Source organism: Staurois parvus, unplaced genomic scaffold, assembly GCF_062004578.1.
Source record: "Staurois parvus isolate SC_StPar_1 unplaced genomic scaffold, SC_StPar_1.0 ptg000090l, whole genome shotgun sequence".
NCBI classification, from domain to species: Eukaryota; Metazoa; Chordata; class Amphibia; order Anura; family Ranidae; genus Staurois; species Staurois parvus.
The window spans coordinates 14092486-14099763 of record NW_028317886.1 but is presented as its reverse complement, the minus strand read 5'-3'; positions in this window follow the sequence as shown (position 1 = coordinate 14099763).

The following is a 7278-nucleotide window of genomic DNA, read 5'->3' as shown; positions in this document are numbered from 1 at the left end:
ATCCGATCCATCTTGTGGGTATCGTCGGCTTGCAACCTATACGGGATTAACTGATCTAGGTAAGGCTGTGCAAGATCCGGGACTTGTCTGTAACCAGGAAATGTGGCCGCGATAGCAGAAACCTCCTCCATCTGACATCACTTCTCGAGCATGTGCAGACCGGACCGGTGTTGAAAGATCAGTTAATCCTGTATAGGTTGCAAGTTGACGATCCCCGCAAGATGGATCGGATCTGCGGATTGGGGAGCATAACGGATCTGACTGATCCATTATGCTTAATCCACAGATCTGATCCATCCTGCGGGGATCGTCGGAGGGGTGGCACCAAGTGTTACCGCATCGGGAGACACCAACCCTAGGGACGCCCCTGAATAAGAAAGAAGGCATTTTACTTTGTTTTGTGGTGGGACTGCACCAGGTAAGAATCAAGGCATTTTGCTTTGTTTTGAGGATGAGCTGCCCAACGCAGTCCTACTGCACCTGGTGTGAAAGGCACAATAATAAGATAAGCAGGGCATTCACAGCTTTTTTTAAACATACATTTAGAATAAAAAATGTAAACCAACTGTATACTAAAAGCCACAGCATCCACAATTTGGTGCTCCTTGCACCTGCTCAGGGAGCAGATGTGTACAACTACAAAGTGCCAAGTGGAGAAATACCGCTACAGGGTAGCAGGGCTGTGCAAAATCACGTATATATACGAGATTTCGCATTTCCGGGTAGGGAGCGCACATGCCCTACCCTCGCCGCCATTGGCGGCCTCAGCTGTAGATCACTGGGTCCCAGCCGGTGATTCACCCGGTGATCACCGAGTATCACTGACAGGTGGGGGGAGAGACCTGTATGTAAACAATACAGATCTCTCCCCTATCAGCTCCTGCACATTGCTTTGTATTGCTCTGCATAGCAGAGCAATACAAAGCAATGTGCTGACACAGGGAAACACACACACAGCACACAGTAAAACAGTGTGAGATGGGGAAACAGCTCTCATTGTTTGAACACTGTTTGTGTGGAAGTAAATTAATGTTTTGACTGACATTCTGCGGTTTAGCCACAAGATGTCACTGTTTTTCTAACACAGGCTCAGACTCCATAAATATTTGTATATTCATGAAGTGGTGGGGTTTTTCGCTGAGAGTTGAAGTTTAGTGAACAGGAAGAGGGGACTGCAGCCATGTTTTGGACGATGCTGAATGAAGGGGCTGTGTGAGCTGAGAATCCGATGACATCCAGGGGTGAATGTGTCCCTCTCTAACCAGAGCTGCAGCTGAGTGAAGCTGATGAGATTGCTGCCAGGAAGCTGACGAGAGCAGAGGAACTAAGCAACATATACGGCAAGACCGCATGATTGTTGGAGAGACATTTGTTCTGTTCAGAGTCACCAGCGGATGAAAAGCAGACCTGGGTCGGTAAGATCGTGCACGCACCTCATTTCAGTGTTGGTGCCTTGAGACTGAGTCCAGGCCTATAGTTAGTTAGTTAGGTTCTCTGTTTGTGTCAGGCCACAAGTGTTGTTACTGATTATTGGAAGGACTCCACCACTTAAAGTGACATTTCACATTGGAGAGCTGATAAAATCCTACAAACTCAAGCCAGACTGGCGTTTTGCTCAGAAGGAATACTCAGGCACGTGCTACAGGACCAGTTTTGGGAGAGCGAATACTGTAGATTTGTGTAAGATTGTAAGCTGTTGTGCTGTACCGCAGGCTAGCCCATACCATACACCTATACACTGATTCCTGCTCTTTTAGGGTAATAACAGGTAAGGTGTGGCAGCTTAGTTGTGCCCGCCAGTAGGTAAATTACTTCACTTTCTACCTTCATCCATCAGAAGGCGCCGTGCTGTGCAGCACAAGGGTCTCAGCCTTTGGGCTGGGTGTATGTAAATTTATTGTATGTTTCCAGCATTTGTGGTTGTGTTTATTTGCCACATCTAAGTAAAATTCTGTTGTGGCAAAAGCTGGTGTTGGGGTTGCTTTCCTCGTTCGTGACTTCACTGTATCCTGGGGAGCCCACCCCGGTACACGGTTTACAACAGTACACAGCACACAGTTAACCCTTTGATCCCCAGTGTCAGAATGCTCTCTGCAGTCCCGCAATCCTGCTATAAGTCGCTGATTTCTGCCATAACTAGTATATACAAAAAACAATTCCAGTATATATACCGCCATTTGTAAACACTATAACTTTCACATAAACCAATTAATTTAAACATATTGGGATTTTTTTAGTAAAGACATGGTAAATTATAGTAAAGACATGTAGCAGAATACATTTTAGCTTACATTTGTGACAAAATTTTATTTTTTAAATTTTTTTACTGGACATGCTTAATATCAAATATCAAAAATATTTTTTTTTTCTCAAAATTGTAGGTCTTTTTTTGTTTATAGCACAAAAAAATAAAAATGCAGAGGCGATCAAATATGTACCAGCGAAAGAAAGCTCCATTTGCGGGAAAAAAGAACATAAATTTCATTTGGATGTAGTGTTGCATGACCGTGCAATTGTCAGTTAAAGTAATGCAGCGTTGTATCAAAAAAATGACCTGGTAAGGAAGAGGGGTAAATCCTCTGGAGGGCAAGTGGTTAAAGCAGAACTTCAGCCAAAGGGGGAAGTTCCACTTTTCTTTCTCCTGCGCCCCCTCCTCTGTCATAGTTAAAATTTCCCTTTTCAGAAGTGAGCGGGTACCTGATTTTGACAGGTACCCACTTCCACTCCGACCACCTAGGTGATCGAAGCAGAAGCTCACCTCCCACCTCCTCTGCCCACAATCTCTAGGGACACATCACAGGTGGCAAGAGACCAGTCACAGGGCTTAGTGTGGCTTATGCATGCGCAGTGGACAGCCACAAGAAGTTACAGTTTGCTGCCCCCCCAATTAGGATGCTGGCGCCGACAACCTCAAGACCAGCAAAGAGCTGGCTTGGGTGAGGACATGGTTGGATCCTGGGACAGGTAAATGTGTGTTTTTTTAAAAGTCAGCAGCTAAAGTATCTTTTAAAATTTTTTCTACAGAAAAGATCCTCTTTAAGGGCCCATTCACACTAGGAACTGCTTGTGAATTTCACAGGAAAGCTCTATGATTCCTGTGCGATTCACATGCAGTTCTGTGCAGTGCAATTTCAGGCCATTTATTTTGAATGGACTGAAATTGCACAGCATTGCACTGAAAGTAGTGCAGCACTTTTTTTAAACGCAGGGAAACCAGTTCACATAGTACTTTTGTACCGTGCGGGACAGTGCAGGCAAACACAGTGCATTTGCGACCTGCAGTTGGGGTCGTTAACTTTTAACTGACCTCCATAGCAGATCGCAAAGACCTTACGATCGGAATGTGTGGGAGGTCGCATGGAAACTCAGCTCTCCCATACTACATTCATGTGTGAATGGGTCCTAAGATAGACAGCACAGGCACCTGGTCATGGTACATTAGTGGCCATTCTTTTAGGGCGGTGAAGCCCTGCAGGTTATCAGATTTATTAGCCTTGAGGCGCAAACCTTTTTCCGTGCCCTCTGTGGTTGTGGTCGTCTCCTCTTCGAATAAAACTGAGCATAATATTAACATTTTTTGACCTGCCTTTCAATGAAAGGCTGGGCCTACTTTCTTGATACCCCCAAGTAGTATTTGACGGGCTGGCCCAGGTGTATTATCCTGTCGCACTATCGTGACTGGGAGTCATCTTCTCTTAGCTGCTTTTCAATGTTTGAGGGTATCTTTCCCTCCTTTTCTCTTTGGCAATGGTTGCTTCGTGGGAGGAGAGGACCTTTTTCCCGTGGAAAGGCTTGATTTGTGATGCAAATACTTCTATTAAAGAACATTGAGGTTTTGAACTGTCAGCCATTTTTGCGATCCCGTATCTGGCCTGTTGAGCGGCCTCTTGCCTTGTGGAACATACAGAGGAGGCCTACCCCTTGCACACGGAGGGTTTTGCTGCTGCATGGTGCATATTGATATCATATATTTTATTGCTAAGCCCTGAAGAAGCGATCATTGTCACGAAACATGTTGGGCCATTGTCCTGCGGCTTACTGTCCTCCCCTCCCCCCCCCATGGGAGTCATCTGGTGGTTATTATGTCTCCAATCATTAAGGTGTTCCTTGTATATGGTGGGCTGTGGGACATTGTCTGCGGGGACAGTATAACTATGATCTTTTAAACTGCAAGATGTTTTTTCCATGAATTATTGTCATAATAAAGTACAAATGATTTTACTAATATGTGTTTGGAATTTCTGTGCCTTTAAAGTCCATTTGCAACCTCTCCCCCATTTTTTCCCTTAAATTTTTGAATGTTACATTAGTGCCTGGCTGAACATCACTCTGCTTGCTGCCCTGACTGGTGGACAATTTTATTTCACTTCCTATTGCTGAGTGGTGCAAGAGCACAAGGCAAGACGGTCTGGAAAAGTGGGGGTTGGACCCTCCTATCCTTCCCCCTATCTATGATCCTGCCTGTATCCATCCCCGTCCCAAAAGCCATACCTTTTGTGTCAGCAAGATTCCTTAATTATTTGCTTATTCTTCATTACAAGTAATTAACTGGAGGATTGTAACACCATTTTAAAGATTGTACACCCTCCCCTTATAAAACAACGCATTTAGTTTCAAATAGAAATGAACGGCAAAACATTTATGTATATTATTAACAGTATAAATACTTTCCCCTTTTTTATAAGTTATCACCCTCTGCTTTCAGCTGCATAAGAGCTAGGGGAAGAGAAAGAGCAGCACACTAATCTTCCCATTGAATGGCTGTGCAGAGTCGAAATGTCAGAACAAGGCTGATCATTGGAGGAGAGCACACTGAGTTCCCAGCACAACTAGAGGTCTGACCACATTGTGTTCTGCTGCCTAGTGTAGACAGTTTTTTTTTTATAGGAAAGCCAAGGGATTGACAGGAACACCAGGGAATTCACACAAAGGAAACAATACGAGAAAAGGATACTTTTTCACACATGTATATGTACAGCAGGCACATATCAGGAATATGATATGTTGGGTTTACATATTCTTTAACCACTTGACCTCCGGAAGATTTGCCCCCCTACGTGACCAAGTCATTGTTTGCTATACAGTGCTGTGCTATTTTAACTGACAACTGCGCAGTCATGCAACACTGTACACAAATTGAACTTTTATAATTTGTTTCACACAAATCTTTTGGTGGTATTTGATCATCAGTGGGTTTTTTATTTTTTTTCGCTATAAATGAAATAAGAGTGAAAATGTCAAAAAATATATTTACCCCAAAATTGTCAAAAAATATAATACCCCATAAAAAGTAAACTTTCTTAATAAATTTAGGCCAAAATGTATTCTGCTACATATCTTTGGTTAAAAATATCCCAATAAGTGTCTATTAATTGGTTTGAGTGAAAGTTATAGTGTCTACAAATGGTGGTACAGTCGCAAGAAAAATTATGTGAACCCCTTGGGATTATGTGGAGTTTTGCATGAATTGGGCATAAAATGTGCTCTGAACGTCATCTAAGTCACAACAATAGAAGAACACAGTCTGCTGAACATAATACTACACAAACATTAGATGTTGCCATGGTTTAATTGCACATAACATGTAAACATTCACAGTGCAGGGAGGAAAAAGTATGTGAGGCCCTAGCTTAATGACTTCTACCAGAGCTAATTGGAGCCAGGAGTGAGCCAACCTTGACTCCAATCAGTGTGATGATATTGGATGTGTTGCTGACAGCTGTCCTGCCCTTAAAAAACACACACCTGTTTTGGGTTTACTGGTTTCAAGAAGCACTGTCTGATGTGAACCATGCCTCGCAGAAAAGAGCTCTCAGAAGACCTACGATCAAGAATTGTTGACTTGCATGAAGCTGGAAAGGGTTACAAAAGTATCTCCAAAAGCCTTGATGTTCATGTGTCCATGGTAAGACAGACTGTCTACAAATGGAGAAAGTTTAGCACTGTTGCTACTCTCCCTAGGCTTGGTCGTTCTGTAAAAATGACTGCAAGAGCACAGCGCAGAATGCTACATGAGGTAAAGAAGAAACCCAGAGTGTCAGCTAAAAACCTACAGAAATCTCTGGCACATGCTAACATTATTGTTGACACATCTACAATAAGGAAAACATTAAACAAGAATGGAGTACATGGGAGGACACCACGGAGGAAGCCATTGCTGTCCAAAAAGAATATTGCAGCACGTTTGAAGTCTACAAAAGAGCACCTGGATGTTCCACAGCACTACTCGTAAAATATACTGTGGACAGATGAAACCAAGATTGAGTTGTTTGGGAAGAACACACAACACTATTTGTGGAGAAAAAAAGGCACAGCACACCAACATCAAAACCTCATGCCCACTGTAAAACATGGCGGAGGGAGCATCATGCTTTGGGGCTGCTTTGCTGCCTCAGGGCCTGGACGGATTGTTGTCATTGATGGGAAAATGAATTCCAGAGTTTATCAAAACATTTTGCAGGAAAACGTACGACCATCTGTCCGCCAACTGAAGCTCCGCAGAGGATAGGTGATGCAACAGGACAATGACCCAAACAATACAAGTAATTCAACAAAACAATGGCTGCAACAGCACAGAATACGCCTTCTGGAGTGGGCCAGTCAGAGTCCTGACCTCAACCCGATTGAAATGCTGTGGCATGACCTTAAGAGAGCGATTCACACCAGACATCCCAAGAATATTGCTACACTGAAACGGTTTTGTGAAGAGGAGTGGTGCAAAATTACTCCAGATCATTGTGCAGGTCTGATCTGCAACTACAGGAAACGTTTGGTTGAGGTTATTGCTGCCAAAGGAGGGTCAACCAGTTATTAAGTCCAAAGGTTCACATACTTTTTCCTCCCTGCACTGTGAATGTTTGCATGTTATGTGCAATTAAACCATGGCAACATCTAATGTTTGTGTAGTATTATGTTCAGCAGACTGTGTTCTTCTATTGTTGTGACTTAGATGACGTTCAGAGCACATTTTATGCCCAATTCATGCAAAACTCCACGTAATCCCAAGGGGTTCACATACTTTTTCTTGCAACTGTATATATACTGGACGTTTTACTGATTGATTGATTTTATACTAGTAATGTCGGCAATCAGCGACTTATAGTGGGACTGCAGGACTGCGGCATTCTGACACTAACACCGGGTGGGACCTGACTAACAGCCCCTCACATCTCCAGTGACACTAATAGAGTGATCAATGCTAATAAAAAGCATTGACACTGTACTAATGACACTGGGCATGAAGGGGTTAACATCTGGGGTGATCAAAATATCCTTTGG